Raw genomic sequence first — 17,397 nt, forward strand, 5'->3', positions numbered from 1 at the left:
ACTTCTGCCGTTCAGAAAGACACAATTAAGCATGGCAATCTGGAAGCTGCTATCAGCTTTTAGAAACTTTTTCTGTCTGTCTCTTTTGTTGTTTCGATTGGAGCCTGTCTGCACTCTAAAACTGGTCAAAACTTTGTGGCCAGCTGTTAGCGAGGTGAACGGCAAGCGCCGTTCCATTGCCACTGAGCACAAAATACACACCCTCATCAAGGCCTGGATTTTACCAGACCCCCGACATCGGGCTTGGTGGCATGCAGGGCTGGAAGATGTTTCTGGCAGAAGCATGCCACAGAACTCGATGCCAAGAGAGCCCGGCCTGATCCTTCCAGTGGTGGCGAGGTTCCGTGTGGCCCCCCCACCCCCCGGTCACTGGCCGACGGGATCAGCATCTACATATTTAAATTAATAAAATGAATACATTAACATAAACTTACCTTGAATCTTCTGGGTCCGCCATGATCTTCAGTGCGGTAGCTGACACTCCCACACCTTCACTTCTCCATCTGGGGAAAGCAGGCGTAACACTGGTGGGGCGCAGTGGAGGTAGAGTTAAGATTTTTAGTGTGGTGGGGGGAGACGGGGGTCAATTAGACGTAATGAGTATAGGGGATGGTGGGAAGGGGTGAACTTTAAACTTTGTACAGTCTGGGTGGGCGGACAAGGTCAGATTTCAAGGGTTAAGTGTTTTGGGGTGGAAGGGCAAACACCTAATGTCATTGGTATTGGGGGGTTGAAAAGGGGTGATAGAATTTTTATTACAACAGTGGGGGTGGATATTGCTTTAAAAATTTAAATTTACCAGCAGGGCTGGCTGCCCTTTAAAAATGGTGCCAGTGCCAGTGCACAGGCATTGCCAGCGAAGGACAGCTGACCCCCTCCATGTGATTGTGGGAAGGGACGCCCCAGCTATTTAAATGAGCCGCTGCGCGGGAGATGGAGTTGGTTCTGCAGCTTGCGGCCGGCATATGTGGCCCACCACTTTTTCATCCACTGCCAGGAGCGGCAGCAGGCTCTTAAAATCCAGTCCCATATTTCTCTTAGGGCTATATTGCACTATCACAGCCCTTAAAATGGTGCAAAAACATGCTTTTTGTGTTCTACTTCAAACTTGGTCCCTGTGGGAATACCATAGATAACAATTAATTAAAAACAAACTATGTTAAATATTTAAGCGTTAGTTTGTTGCAACCTTTCAACTCTTTCAACTGTAATATTAATGCACATATCAGTTCGGAAAGCTTAAACCAATTGGCCCAAGGAGATTGTCATTTTCCTGCACCTGCAAATTGAACAGCAATGACAGCAGCTTCAACCTTCTCAATGGGATTGGCATATTAGTCATGAATCTTATTCACTCAATAGATATTTAAACCTTTGTGTTTTAAGTAAACATTCAGGCATTATATTTAGTTAAAACACTGCCTGTGAAAGAATGTTACAAGTTGCTCCAGATGTTCTATCACAAAGAATTTTAAATTGTACCTTCAGAATTGATTATCGAATTGTAATTGTGCAAAAGAACCAGAATATAAATTGTCTCTTTTCCAATGAAATGTAACATTGAAGTCAAGATTATTGGTATTTTAATAAACTATTTCAAAATTAAAATTTATTCTTTTTGAAAGGAAATCAAATGTTTCCTTTAACCCACAACCTAATGAAATGTGAAATACTGGTTTCTCCACTTGTTGATACAATATAAATTAACAACATTTTGTTAAAGAATATAAAAAAGATCCATGCTTTATCTGTTAGTCCTTGGCTCACGCTGCAACGACAAGGCCTGCAGGCTTTTTTCATCCATGTCCAGGTTAAGGTTTGCAAGGTAGTGTTTTACTCTCCGAGCCATGTGTGCATCTTCATAGAGTTTCCTTGCACTGAGAAACGAGCTGTGACATGACAGTTTCCTGTGTCCGCCTGTCTGTATCACATCCGGCACGGCAGCATTTGTACTGCCATGGCTAAGCAACCTGCCACAGGGGAAAGAGAGAGAGAGATGCCATTGATTTCAGCATGGAAGGTCAGGTTCAGGTCAGTCTTGTTCAAGCTCAAAATAACACATGCTTCATTCCAGTAAGACAGACAAAAATAAAAGAAAAGGAATGAAGAATGAAAGGAAGATTAAAAAAACCAGCAACTACTCTGCAGATAACCCTCTCCAGCTTCAAGTTGACAATCAAACTTTACACCACTATAAGCACGTATTCTTATTTCTGCCCAATAGTTACTTCTCAGCAGAAGAGTTGGAGCAGGAGTCAAAGGTCATGATGTTAAACAGCAGTTGGAATAAATCCTGACAATATTAAAAAGAAAATTGTCTCAATATTTCTCTACACCATTTCATGATCAGCAGGAAGGTAGAATCTCTTCTGCTCCCAAAGAATGGAATGTTTTCCTCCACATAAGATTGAAAAACAAATCACCTAAACAATGTCAGAATGTCAGATTCCTATGAGTAGGTAAAGATCGTCCAATATGAGACCAGAGCACAAGAACTGAAAAATGTCAAAGCCAGAAGGAAGCAGCAGAAAGAGAAAATGCAAAATGGCAAAAAACATCCTTGGCACCTGCAGGACCACCACTTACCCAGACTTTTCCATTTCTTCCTCCTGAATATTGAAGCGTGGGTTTTGGAAGAAAGACATATAAGAATCCCAGGCGATTTTGTATTTAAATTAGCCATGCGACGATGGATACGGAGCACATGTGGGATCATGTGACGGGTGGCTTTTCATTGGTGGAACCCACCGTCACTGCCCCAAGCACCATGATCGTCACAGATATAAAACATTCTGTGCTTGCAGCCTCAAGGATTAACAGCCTTCTTTTCATGTAAGTATCTTCAGACTAACTTAAATTGAAGCTTCTACTTAAATCAAAATCACCATCAACTTCACATCATTTATTTTTCCTATCGTCAAAGTGAATCACATGACAGCCAGGAGGCAGCGTCCTGCTCCACGGTTCAGTGATGGCTCCCTGCAGGTTTTCCTCCAGGCCGTCAGGGAAAGGCGGGAGGTCCTCTTCCCTGCAGATGGAGTCCAATGACCCTCCTGCCTCACCAAGGCAGCCTGGATGGAGGTAGCAGAGGAGATCGCGAACCGTGAGGTAACTCTTAAACACATGGGTGCAGTGGCGCAAGCGAATCAATGACTTGCTCAGATCAGCAAGTGTAAGTGGTCCTGGCGAGACTGCTCCATTGATTTCTTCCATGGCTCTGTGTCTTTAAGGTAGAGGGTATGCAAGGAATGCAGCCAATTACATCAGCAGCCTTGGTCCCAACTACTAAATGATGAAGATTGACATTGTTTATCTGATTGGATATGTCGTGCGAAAGCCAATGCAGGATGAGTGATGGGGATGCATATATGCAATGGTAGTGATGCAACATTTGCCATGTCACAAGCTGATGGTGACAACACAGACATGTCCCAGCATCTGAGGGAATACGTGCCAGTCGGGTCTCTTGATACTCGGAGGACTGCTGGGAACCAGGAACTTGTTCAGTCCCATGGTTATGATGATCCTCTGTTTGTTGCTATGAGAAGTCTACTGGATATGCAGCAAAGCCATGTGGAAAATATGTTGGAGATGCCGAAGATCATGCGTGGCTTTGTGCATGCCATGGAGAGCCTATGCAAGCCATGACGTCTGTCATTTCCCAGGCATTTAAGCATAACGCTTCCTCAATCGAGAGTCTGGTGAGCTCTGTGGTGCGTCTGGTTGACCACTTGAGCCATATGCGATCTGACCTGCACTCCATCGATGTTGCCATAGGCTCCATGTAGCAGAGTCTAAGTGAGAGGGGTACAGGGAACCTGGACCTCCCTCCAGGTGTTCCTTCCTCTCAGGGAGACAGACAGGTGCCATTGTGCACCCAGATGGAGGAGGAGCATGTGCCAGCTGCCCCCAGGCCTTCCTCTCAGGACACCCCAGCATACGCAGTGTCTCATCCTTCCCCCCTGACGTCACCACCTTACCTCCAGCAGGCGAGCACACAGGGGAGACTCAAGCACTATTGCTGCAGACCCCCAGTAGGATGGAACCATCAAGGCCCCGTTCCTCCAGAGGACGCCCACCACGGTCATCCACAGCACCGGGACAGTGCACTGAACAGACTGCCTCCACCTCAGCTGCTAATGTCAGAGTAGCACAAGGCCGTAGTGGCGAGAAAAGAAAATTGAAACAGTTTTGAGCACAAAGGTGTCACGGGTGATGTTGAAATGTTCAAAAACGTATTGCAACCTTTTTTATTTCTTGCAAGATTTGATCCACCTACAGTAATACGTTGCGTGGTGACAGATGGATACAAAGAAGTTTATGGAGGCCAATGGGAGGAACACAATGATGCTTGCAAAGCATCTCAAGAAATATCCTGCGTCCATATCTCATTGGACTTTGAGCCTTCACTCTTCAATGATGGCTGTTTTCCTATTGATGACTGATAACTTTTTCCAATCCTGTCATTTGTTTTCTACGGTCATAGCTTAACACTGATTGCAATAGCATCTGTTCACATTCATTGCAGCCCATGGATGATTTCAAATGCCAATCACATGAAAGTGCAGCCACACTTTGTTAAGATTGCAGAGATGAGGAAGGGAATTTCTGTGAGGAATTGTTACGTTTCTCCTCCCAACATTCCTTGATGACGTGGCTTCTTGTTGCTGAAACATACATAAATGATGTTCTCCCTGATGTCGCTTGCATGTCTCTCCATTGCCCTCATATCGATGATCGCACTGCTTTTATTGTTGTCCTCCTTCTCACCCTCTTCATAGTCATCCTCATCTGAGGAGGACTGGTGTTCCACCTATTCCTCCACTCGCAGAATGTTGTCATGTCTAATTGCAAGGTTGTGCAAGGCACAGTAGACAATGATTACTCGTGACATCCTTTGTGGCGGGTACAGAAGAGCCCCTCCAGACCGGTCAAGGTAACAGAATTGCTTTTTCAGCATGCCAATGGTGTGTTCAATGATGGCTCTGGTCGATGCATGTGCAGTATTGTACCTCTGTTCAGCAGCGCTTTGGGGATGATGTACTGGTGTCATCAACCGTGTACAAAGTGGGTAACCCTTGTCACCCAGCATCTATCCGTCCATTTCAGCTGGTTCCTTGAAAACTGCTGGCAGCTGGGAGTTCCTCAAAATGTAGGTGTCTTGACAGCTCCCTGGGAAATCTGCACAAACATGCATGATTCTTCTCCTGTGGTCACAAACTAGTTGCACGTTTAAAGAGTGGAAGCCTTTGTGATTAATAAAGACAGCAAGCTGGTCCCAGGGCAAACCACATGAGCGCAGTCGATCATCCCTTGCACTTTAGGGAAGCCAGCAATGGAGCTGAATGCCACGGACCTTACTGCCTGGCTGTCCTCGTCTACAGGTAAGTAGATGAAATCATTGGCACATTAAAAAAGGGCATTGATCACCTCTTTGATGCACCTGTGGGTCACAGCCTGCGAGATGCCACAAATGTCGCCCGTGCAGTCACCTTGAGGGTAACTGGCATGGGATTCCCATCAAAGCCGAGCAGCTGCTGGTCATGCTGCAGGATCCTAAACATTTCTGTGACCATTTCACGTGACATCCTTAGACGTATCTGACATTGCCTCTCTGACATTTGAAGGTAATTTGTCCTTGTCCTAAGGATGCGATGACATGTCAGTGCCCATCTTCGATAAGACCCTTCCTCAATGTTATCATTACCAGCATCCTCACCTTCCTGTTCTGCCTGTTACTGGTGCTCAGGAAACGTGAGTTGAGGGAAACGAGGCCTCTTTAGTCTCTCTCTTTGTTCTTCCTCCCATGGTGCAAGACAAATTAGGTGTACAATACCCATGTTGCTGTGGCTTTTCTGAACACTAAATAAGCACAGTGTGGCAATTCAGCTCTCTGTTGCTAGTGAACTGAAACATTGAGGCAATGAATAGCTCCCATATATCTGCCTTCAAATTGCAGCCACTTCCATTTGCCTCCACCCACTCTCCTTGCAATCCTTGAGTGTCCATAAGGTTTCCATTGTCGTTGGAGTAGATGGTGGGTGTGGAATTCAGGGCAGGTCCCCCCACCTTCCAACCTCCTGTAACCTTCCAGCTTGATCTTATCACCCTTGACCCATCCAATGTTACCATTACTCTTCCCTCCATTACCATTGAGCCTCCCCCATTACCGTGCTCAGTGTAATCATCAACGTCTTCATGCCATCCCTCTCCCCGTTCCTACTCCCCATGGATGTGCCGACTCATATCCTTGACCCTCCTCACGTTGAATTGACCATTATTGCCGAGTCTTGTTCCCCTCCATATGAAGCTGTTGAATACCCATACATTAGTCTTGACCTTCCCCCCCGACAGAGCCCTTTTGCCCCCATTGACTGTGACCATTTCCCCTGCTAACCAGTACCCTCAATCTGACCCACAGCTCCCTGATGTCAACAGCACTTATCCCTCCCTTTAGACCCTTGCCAAATATCTTCACACAGTACTGATCTAATCCACCCACCACTCCCGCAGCTGACAAGTGCATCTTCACCATCAACATCAACCATTCTGCAACCTGGATGCTCCATTCCACTCTCCCCTACTCCTCGCTGCATCCGATCAGCCCCACCTTTCCCTCCCCGACAACCCTCCCCTACTCCTCAAAGCACCTGATCAGCCTCACTCTTCCCACTCTGACTACCCTGCCCTGCTCCTCCACATAGCCCCTGCCCATGCCATCACCACTATTCCCAGAGATGATTCACTCCTGTTGGTGCCAAGCCTGGAGGCAAACATCCATTGCAATACTGGCATTAGTTTAGTGGCTGAGTTAAAGAGAGAAGAGCACAGAATATTGCACAAATTTGAAACATTCGTGAACTGGGTGGCATAGGAATATTGCTCACCGTTCCCTTAATCTGGCAGGTAGGGCTAAATTGTAGCTATGCATGGTGTAATGGGTATTCATGTTATTTAAATGCATGTAAAGATGCAATCTGCCAAGGCGCTGGGGACCCCTGGATTGCTGCAAACCCACCGACAACTTAATTCCTGTAAAATATCCTCCTGTTGGGAATCCAAAAAAGCACCTCCTGCCTAATTTTATCGCCCCGCACGCCACCAAATCCACCATGGAGGACTGCATAAAATACCCTCCCAGATCTCAGACATGCAGTAACAGAATCCAAGGGACATAGCACAGTCCAGTAACTTCATTCTTCACAACACAGAAAGTTGACCATGGTCAAACACACTGGGCTGAATTTTAACAGCTCGGCAGCGAGCTGAAAAAATGGTGCATTGCCCGCGCAACTTGTATGCTGCTGAGCTGCTGTGATATTTCGCGTGACGGCTCATTTAAATGGAGTGGGCAGAGCACCCGCCCCCGATGAATTGGAGGGGTAGCTGTTCTGTCCCCAGCACCAGTATCTGACACCACCACGCAGGCACTGGCGCCATTTTTAAAGGGCTACAAGCCCTTCAGTTACATTTACGTTTTTAAAGTGACACTTTTTCAATCAATGAAAATAAAATTTTATCCATACTTCCAATCCCCTCACACCACCCCCCCCAATGAATAATTCGTTTGTTATTTGTCCTCTCCCCCCCAAAAAAGTTAAGTTTCGGATCATGATTTCCCCCCACCAACTTTTGTTACTTTAACCTTCAACCCCTTCCCACCGTCCCCTCAACCAATCACGTTTGTTTTTGCCGCTCTCCCCTCACCCTGAAAATGTCACTCCTCCCCCCTCCCCACCAGTGTTACTCCTTGGATCTCCGACGTCAAGGGGCTGGTAAAATCCAGCCCACTAAGTTAAATACAAACATTTCCCAGTGCAGTCACAGAAATGTTTACCTTTCACTGCAGAAATTAACTTAATGAAAACTTCAATAGATTAAGAGTGAAATCATATTCAGTAATTGTACTTGGAGGTTTTGTTTTGCCATTATTCTCCACAAAGACCAAGTAAATGCAGAAAACATTCTGTCCATTGTCGATACAATCATATGTCAATGGGAACAGAACCTCTAATAACTAGAACACACAGATCCATCTCAAACCTGGATTTCTATGATCCTTACAGGTACATACCAGATAGTTATCTCAATATATCATTTGAATGCGAGTCTAAAGCTGTGTTAAATATGCTATATTTTTTTATAATACAAAATAATGTACTTTTTTAGTAGTTCAGGTTGAATTTTCAATTACTTCTGCTGATGGATTAGATTTTTAACTTGATGACCCAGAGTATAATTGACATAGTGGATTGCCTCCCCAGTATAGAAACTGTCGATTTTTATTTTTGTTAGCAGCAAGTTGAAAATCCACCCCTAAATTCAAAGTCAATATCTGTTCAACTTAAAATATTTGTGACAATACTGCTTGTCAAAAGTGCCTTATTTTGATTTAATTCTATCCCAAATACTTTTAAAATGTCATCTGCTAATGGGCAGTCTTACATCAAAAGCAACCAAATGCACAAGGACCACTGAGTGACCCAACAGGAAATCTAAAATTTGCATTATTGCAGTAATTACTGATAAAGATAGTAATGGGAAAAGTAAGATTCATCTGAAAAAGTAAAATTTACTTGGGTTGGAAACAATGAAATAGATGTCTCACAATGTCAGACATCTTGCTTTCTGTGAAAACCTGATCATTACTTTTCAAAATGGTCTGCACCTGAAACACCTGATTTACAGTATACAGGAGCTGCTTACAAAACCAGTGTTATAAATCAATAATCTTCATCTTCCTATTTATTAATTGTCTGGTTTGTTTAGCAAAGTGATTCTGTCACCACAATGACAAGAACAATTGGGAAAAATCACAATTATAACAAGCCTAATTGTTCATTTTAAACCAGCAGATGTATTTTAATTTTTTTGAAAACAATACACCGTTAGTTTGCTTCATGTAATTCCTTGATGATACACATAGATGTTCTTTATCATACTTTATTTTAAAAGAGGACGCACTTCACTGGAAATATGAGTGCAGGGACTCTATAGGAGGGCTTTGGTTTATTCAAGCTACTACAGCTTTGTTTTGTTTGTACTTTCAATTTGGCTCCATCATGGGATGACAAACTCAAGCTGATTTAGTGCTTCTGAATTAGGAAAACTAAAGCAGTGCATGTACGAAATACATGACTGTTCAGAACTTCTTCATTTCTTGTAACAAATAATAACCATTTGATGCATTTAATTAGCTCTTGTTCCTGCTCCTATGTTGCTATGTTACTATTCTAAATACAAATGACATAAGGGGTTATGAGGATTGCGTGGGAAAAAGGCATTGAAGTGGATGATCAGCCATGATCATATTGAATGGCGGGGCAGGTTCAATGGGCTGAATGGCCTACTCCTGCTCCTATTCTTATTCTAATTTATTCTAAATTACTATAAAATATGAGACTTCTTCACCCTGCTCGTGTAAGGCCTTTGAAGAGCATTGCACTGCAGAAAGAAAAAGAGACATTTCCAAACATCAATTGTAAAACATTGTATACCTGACATTTAACACCAAAAACATACACTGGCAACATAACTATGATTAGATAATAACTAACATAATACACTGCTTTTTGTGCTAGGTTATGTAATTCTTCGTTCTGTGGTATCAGGCAGGTTATTTCAATGGAAAGCAAGTTATTTTGTATCCTCAGAGTACCATTGCTGCTGGGTTGTCTGGATTGAAACAATCTGAATTGTGCTTATTCTTTTAACAAAAAGCGTCGTGTTCACAGCCATCCCTATCTAAGAAGGTACTTTATTATCTACAATGAATAATTTAATGAGCTCAGATTACACCACTATGGATTCTATCATTCTGTGAATAGATAACACTAACCTTGTTCTGAATGTAACATCAGGATCCACATTCACTGAAGCCATCCGACCAATATGACAAATTTCGTTGGCAATCACCCGCAACTTTTCGTAATTTATCACGCCGTCCACTTTGGAGTCATTACCTAAGAGGATTAAAAAAACACTATTGACAAGGACAGCTAAACATATTGCTATTTTGCATTAAAATGTTTAATTACCTTCCAGAGAACCCCAGGTGAAGGACCAGGATCCTATTAAGGTTATAAAGGTAAATCAGGAAGTAATGAATTGATGACACCAAGCTTGAGTTGTTTTAAATGTCTGAAGATTGCAGCAGGAAGGAAAGACTGAGTAAGATACAGAATTCCCAAGAATTCCAAAGAACTAAAATTCTGAGAAGGGATGAGTCAGATTATGAGACTACACAATGAGTATTAATTTCAATACTAGGAATGTTGGTAGGAGGAAGACTGCACTCACTGTAAATTGGGGCAGAACTATTAATAGTTAGCAGCTATTCTAACCTACAATAACATTGTAATTGTTATGACCAAGGCGGGGGTAATGCATTATTAATTCAGTCCAACTACTCCACAGGTCACAGCATATCAAGAAAGTTTTCCACCTACAAAAGAATAGCTAAATTAGACACTCTATTTGTCCCCCAGAATAAAGCACATAAAACCAGGTTTCTTGAAACAACAACAACATTAACTACTTATTATAAAAGAAATAATAAGTCTTAAACAATAATGAGATAAACCTATAGGTGAAAAGATTTTTTATTACATGCGAAGGCTCATTTAAATATCGGGGGCGGCCACTGCATCCCTAGCAACAGCGTCTGGCACCACCACGCAGACACCGGCGTCATTTTTAAAGGGCTTCAAGCCCTTCAGTAACATTTTAATATTTAAAGGTTCCAGTCTCCGGGAAATAAAAATAAAATGTTATTTCAACTCTAAATCCCATCTCCCACCCCCCCAATGGGTAACTTATATATAAATTGCCCTCTCCTCCATAATAAACTTGTATTGATATCCCAAAGTTCCCCCCCCCGAAATGTGTTCCCTAAGACCCTCAACCCCTTCCCACCATCCCCACAGCCAATAAAAATTGTTTTCCCCACTCCCCCACCCCTCCCACCCTAAAAATTTTATTCCTCCCCCGTCCTGAGCAGGTTCTCACCTCAGAACTCCGTATGGAGTTCCAAAGGCGCGTGAGCTGCGTTCGGCGGCTGTAATATCGGTGTGGGACAGCCGCCACCAACAGTAAGTTCATTTACATTAATTTTTGTTAATTTAAATATTTAGGTGAAGGCCCCACCGCCAAGTGGCCGGGGGGGAGGGTAGAGGCTGCTCTGAAATCCACCTGCCGCCAGAAATATGCAGCGGGCCCTTCTCGATGTCGAGGTTCAGCCTCCCCCCACAGAATTTTACAGGCCCCCTCACCACGACCCACAGCGTTGAGGGGCTGGTAAAATTCAGTCCAATGTATTTAAATGGTAATGATCACTGAGAAATCATAAGAATGGTGTGAAAAGAATAGCGACGCTTTAAGGAGAGCAAACTCTAAAAATGAAGCCACAGTCATTTTTTACACAGACCTACCTTCATGCAGGAATGTCAGATCTTTCTTGATTACTGGGAAGGCAGGAATAATGGGATACTGCAGGTTCTGATTGTTCAAAAGATTGCGGTATTTTGCCATATTCCTGGAAGGTTTCAAGAGCTCCTGAAATAACTTCTGATACTTGCATGATAATTTTTGCCAAGTATTCTGTAGTCTTGCCACTGGTGCTAGATATAGACCACTAGGTTTTGTGCAAAGACAAAAAGATACAATAAATATTATTTACAACAAAATTTTAAAAAGTCTTTGAAGAAGTAAACCACTAACTTAACTGGAAATTTTGCCATCTTTCATTTCTTTTGAACAAAATGTTTCAAATGTTTGTTTTTCCCTTTTTTTATATGAACTATTGAATGTTTGACATTATAGGTTGAAATGAAGATCATGGGTAAGATTCAGTTCACAATATCAGTGAGCAATACCAGTCAACAAAAGGTGTAGCACACATTTAGCAATATAGACTGTGACCACATCCTGCAGAGCATCTTTATAAGAGAATAAGATCTACAGCACAACTTATACTATTATAATTTCATACTTTCCAAGATCGATTACAATAAATGTTGCATTGTTCTGAGTTTAAAGCAGAAATATATTCTTTCAAGCAGCTCTACTTTCAATATTGTTAACAATTATTACAACCGATCAATTCAGTCCCATTACTCCACAGGTCACAGCATATCATTAAAGTTTCCCACCTGCCGGAAATTAGCCAAATTAAACACTTTATTTACCCCCCAGAATAAAACTCACCAAACCAGGTATCTATAAACAACAAATTAAATGTTTATTAATAAACTAAATCTTGAACAATACTGAGATAAATCTGTGTCTGAAAAGACTTTATAACTTCTTATTCCTCCTAACCCTCAAGCATCGAGCTGGATTATACGTCGGGAGGACGGGAGCTGGCCACCGACATAGAAGTCGGTCGTGAACCTGCTTCCACCCAGCCCGGGCATCTGACCTGCATTTTACAGGTCCCCGGGCTTTAATTGTTCCGAGGCAGGACTTCCACCCACTTGAGGGAGGAGGCCCCGCCTCATGAGCTGCCGGCCAATCATCGGGTGGCCACTGCTGGAACTGCAGCCCAGCCGAGTACCTGGAGCCAGGACAACAGATAGGTTTGGTTTTCCGTGTCTATGTGATGGTCGCATACCGACAAGGCAAGGGTGGCCATGTGGAGGGAAGGTGGGGTGTCTCGGGTCCTGGGAGTGGTTGGGGATGTGGAGGCGGCCCTCAATCGGGCACCCTGTGCCAGGTTTCACTGGGCGGCTTTTCACGTCTCCCGGACACCCGCTTGCCTTGGGTAAATTCCCCGTGGAGGCAGACGAAGGCCCTTAAATGACTGTAAATTGGCCATTTAAGGACCTCGATTGACCTGGGGCGGGCAGCCTGTTTCTCTCCTACCACCGGCCCATGTAAAGTGGGGCAGAGGAGGGAGCAGGTTTGGATGGCCTCCCGGAGCCTCCGGCTCAATCTTACGCCACCCCCCCCCACTTTGCCACCATCCGGCTCGCAGGGAATGGCATAAAATTCCGGCCATACAATCAGAAACCAACGCTTGAGTGGTTCTAAACTGATATTTTTAAAATTAGTGCTGTTTCTGAGAAATAATAAAACAAGTGGGTCGTAAGTCTTGGTGGGTTACATTCCCCATTCGGTGAGGTATCCCAGAGTTGAATAGTCAGATTTCACTCGAACTCTCCAGGCGAGTTTGATGAACAGTCTGGATTGGATAGGCGTTCATTATACTTCGGCTGCAGTAGGTGTCACACAGATCTTTCAACAAGCAGTATAACAACAGGTCTTTTTAGATTTTGAATCATCAGTCTATCAGTAGAAACTTTACTGAGTTTCCAGAACTCTCAGAAATACAAAAGGCAACAGAAAGTCACACCTGAGGCAGAGACTTCTGAGAGACTGGAAGTAAAAGGGAATTTGCTACCTCCAATAATGCACATATTCCTTTCTAAGGGTCTTTTCCTCTTTAGGTGAAACACAGCCTGTAGGCCAATGTAGATTTTATGCTGAGAGAGACAAATTCTTCCTTCCTTCAGGAGAGCATGCTTTGCTGGTCTGCCAGTTCAAACTGGTTCTAGCCAGTCTTTACACACAGTCAAACTGATAAAATATGGCATGTGATCTCTCTCTTTTCCTGTTGCTTCGGAAACAGGCTTGCAGCTCACATACTGTTCCCAGAGAATATGAAAACTACTCTCAGTCTTAAAGGCACACAGACCCCCTTTAGTTTTTAAACAGAGAGAAAAAAAACACTTCCATGACAAGATGAACAGAAAATAGTGTAAAAATCATTTTCTATTTCCACATATGTTTAGTTTAGTTTAGAGATACAGCACTGAAACAGGCCCTTCGGCCCACCGAGTCTGTGTCGACCATCAACCACCCATTTTATACTAATCCTACACTAATTCCATATTCCTACCACATCCCCACCTGTCCCTATATTTCCCTACCACCTCCCTACACTAGGGGCAATTCATAATGGCCAATTTACCTATCAACCTGCAAGTCTTTGGCATGTGGGAGGAAACCGGAGCACCCGGAGGAAACCCACGCAGACACAGGGAGAACTTGCAAACTCCACACAGGCAGTACCCAGAATTGAACCCGGGTCGCTGGAGCTGTGAGGCTGCGGTGCTAACCACTGCGCCACTGTGCCGCCCCTATAATTAATATAATATAATTCTTAATATAATTAAGAATGCATTTTAAAATGACAGTTCCTGTTGCAGGTTTTGTCTATACATGTGAAGAGAACGCATGTAATAGATGTTTAATGTTTAGTAGATGAGCAATGAAGCATGACTCCTTTTCCATTTGCTACCTCCCTTTTCCTCATTTTTACATTCTACCTAATCCGCTCCTGCTCTTGTTTCTATCCTTATATTTGTATTCATTACTGAGTCAACTGCATCACTTCTCCCTCCTTTCAGAATATTCTCTCTGTTAAATTCAATAAAGCCTTGCAAGATTTACAAATGATCACATAAAGTACTGAGTGAAATTGAAAATAAATATCCATGGATACCAGTAAAGCACTAAAGAGGATTTTTGAGAAAAATGCAACTTTTCTGACTAAGGTAATAAGAGGCCTTGTGCTCCTGCTCAACACCCACCTCGTTAAGTGCTACTCTGAGACTGTTATGGATTTCAGTTCAAGCCAACATGAGCCTTTGCTCAGTTTTATATCCTGTACATAAAGTAATTGCTGTGTAATGATAAAACATCTGAACATAATTTGAATTCCTCTTGCCAGCTTGAATGGAAACACACAAGGGTTTCATCTCATATTTCAGCTTTAAAGCATCTCCCTACCTTTATACTTTTATATTGTGTACCAAGTTTTCCATAGTGTATACTGTGTTTTGTGTTTTCGAAGAATCGGAATTTGATTTTCCTTCTGTCCGAGCATCCTTTTGGAAGCATGTGTGTTTGGCCTTTTTCATTATTTGTCTTTTATTTAAAGCTCAACAGTGATCTGTAAAACTCGAGGAGAAAGTTCTCATCCTAGTGTTTATTAACCCTCCACAGCCTCACCTCTCCTGAATATCTTCCAGCCATATAACACCTCCACCCCCACCCCGCCACCCTCCAAGAACGATGCATTCTTCCGAAACTAACCCCATGCGCAATCCTCCCCTACTTTTGCTTTAACATTGGTGGCCATGCTTTCAGTCATCTGGACCCTATGCTCTGGAATTCCCTCTCTAAACCTCTCTACTTCTCCACATCCTTCTCATCCTTTTAGAATCTCTTTAAAACTTGCCTCTTTGATTAAGCCTTTAGTTACACTTCCTAATTCCTTCTTTGGCTTAGCATCATTCTTTTAATTGATTCTCAGGATGTGGGAAACCAGCAAGATAACTATTTATTGCCCATTTGTAGATGAGAAAGTGCAGTTGGTCTATGTCTGGAGTCACATAATGGCCAGCCTGCGTGAGGGTGGCAGGTTTCCTTCCGATTACTCTTTGGTGAAGTGTCTTGGGATGTTTTCCATATTAAAGGCACAATATTAATGCCAGTTGTTTTGCTGTAAAACTTGTCTCCAGAGTCCCTGCTGTCATTCACCTCATCATATTTCAACAATCATAAACTTCTCTGCTGCATGGGAGATGCTTCAACACCACATGGCTGAATATTGAGTTAATAGTTTAGTTGTTCCTACAATGAATGCAATAATTAAAAGTGAATGCATATAATTTTTAGAGGTAAAAGTTGATTTTACTGCTAAATATCTTGTACCTGATAATTGCAAACATGGAATTAAAGTTACTGCAATTTTTACAGTGCAGTACCACCTTGATAAAATGTTGAATTATCTTCGCCCTTTTCAGTTTGTTTGGCTCTCGCAGTACTTCTTTTGCAACCCAGAATGCTTCTTGATTGAAAATCCTCTCAAACTTGACCAGGTTTTGACATTCACTCTTTGACTTCAGCTTGAACAAGTCATCGACATATTCCGTGGGTGCAATATTGTGGAATAATTCCAAATTCCTTAGGGAGAGCTGGATGGCAATTTCCTTTGGGCTCAGTTGTAGCACTGTCACCTGACTCTCGTGAAGCAGTTGTTCAGCGTCTTTATCTGAGCACAGGATCTCTGTCTCATTGTTTTTCTTCAGATAGTATCTTATGGAGGAAAAAATAATCAATGTTACATTAACTGAGGAAAAGGACACAGCAACAACACCGAGTTTGAATTCCATGAGAGGCAGGCCCATGAAAATAAAATCAGGGATTAAATGACCTCATGGACTTCTCTGCATCTCCCAGTGACCAGCTACTGAACAGAGGACTGGGAGCAAAATAATAACCAATTGGAGGGGGAAAAGAAAACTTTACAAAATGAGTTAAAAATAATTTAAAAGAAATTCACCTGAAGTAGTGACCGATTTGATCCATTGCTACTAACCTCGTACACGTTACACCTATAGATAATGCTCTAAATGTAACTTCAAACTTGGTATTTTCTTATCCAACATACCCTTGCATTTTGGCAATTTAATCTTCCTTACCTGGCATTCAGCTGGATTCGATCAGCGAGTTTTGACAGCTGATCTGGAAGGCGTCGTTGTTTGATGACGCCTTCAGCAGAGACAGAGATTTCACACAGAGAGTATACTTCAGGATCAACAGGAATGGCAAATTTTTCAAGTGCTTGAACTACCGCCTCCTGCGCTGTTGTGTCCCTGTTGATAATTATCTGATGATGTTTTTGGTCTGCCTTCCAAACTTTTAATAGCTGACCTGGCAATTCTGTTCGAAGAAACAAAACAAACTGAACATGTGGGTAGTGTAAAGGAAGGCTACTTTTGTAAGATTATACAAACATATGAAATCAACGGGCAGGAAAAGACTAGGTAGCTCATCAAGTCTGCCACACACTATTGTATATCATACAACAATATTATTTTTTCTTGTTCCTTAGTAAACACTTACAGACAGGACAAAGACTACATCAGCTTGTCAGTTAAAGGCACAGTGAGGTAATAGGACTTAATATTCCATTTAAAATCTATTCAGATCCTGATAACCTTTAATAAATCATGCATCATTTAGCTACTGCTTCCATATCTGACTACACTGCTGCAAATAAATATATATTTTGTTATACATCAATTTTGTTAGCAATTTTGTAAACTTTTTTTTTACATCTATTCATTTTCGTGAAGACCCAATTTCCAATACATAATGTCCTGGATTTTCCATTAAGAATAACGGTGAGGTTATCAGCGTTCATCACTATTATGGAATAAATCAAACAGCAACTTCCACTGTCAGCAGATGTGCAGTTAAACATGGAAATCTGGAATTTTCTGTCCAATTTTCTCTGCACCTCCACAGAGTTTATTATCGCAGTCACTCACAGATAGACTCGGAATTAAAATACATGAAGGGAGTGAAGTTTCTGAACTTAATGACCAA

This window comes from Heterodontus francisci, chromosome 1 (genome assembly GCF_036365525.1).
Source record: "Heterodontus francisci isolate sHetFra1 chromosome 1, sHetFra1.hap1, whole genome shotgun sequence".
NCBI lineage: Eukaryota > Metazoa > Chordata > Chondrichthyes > Heterodontiformes > Heterodontidae > Heterodontus > Heterodontus francisci.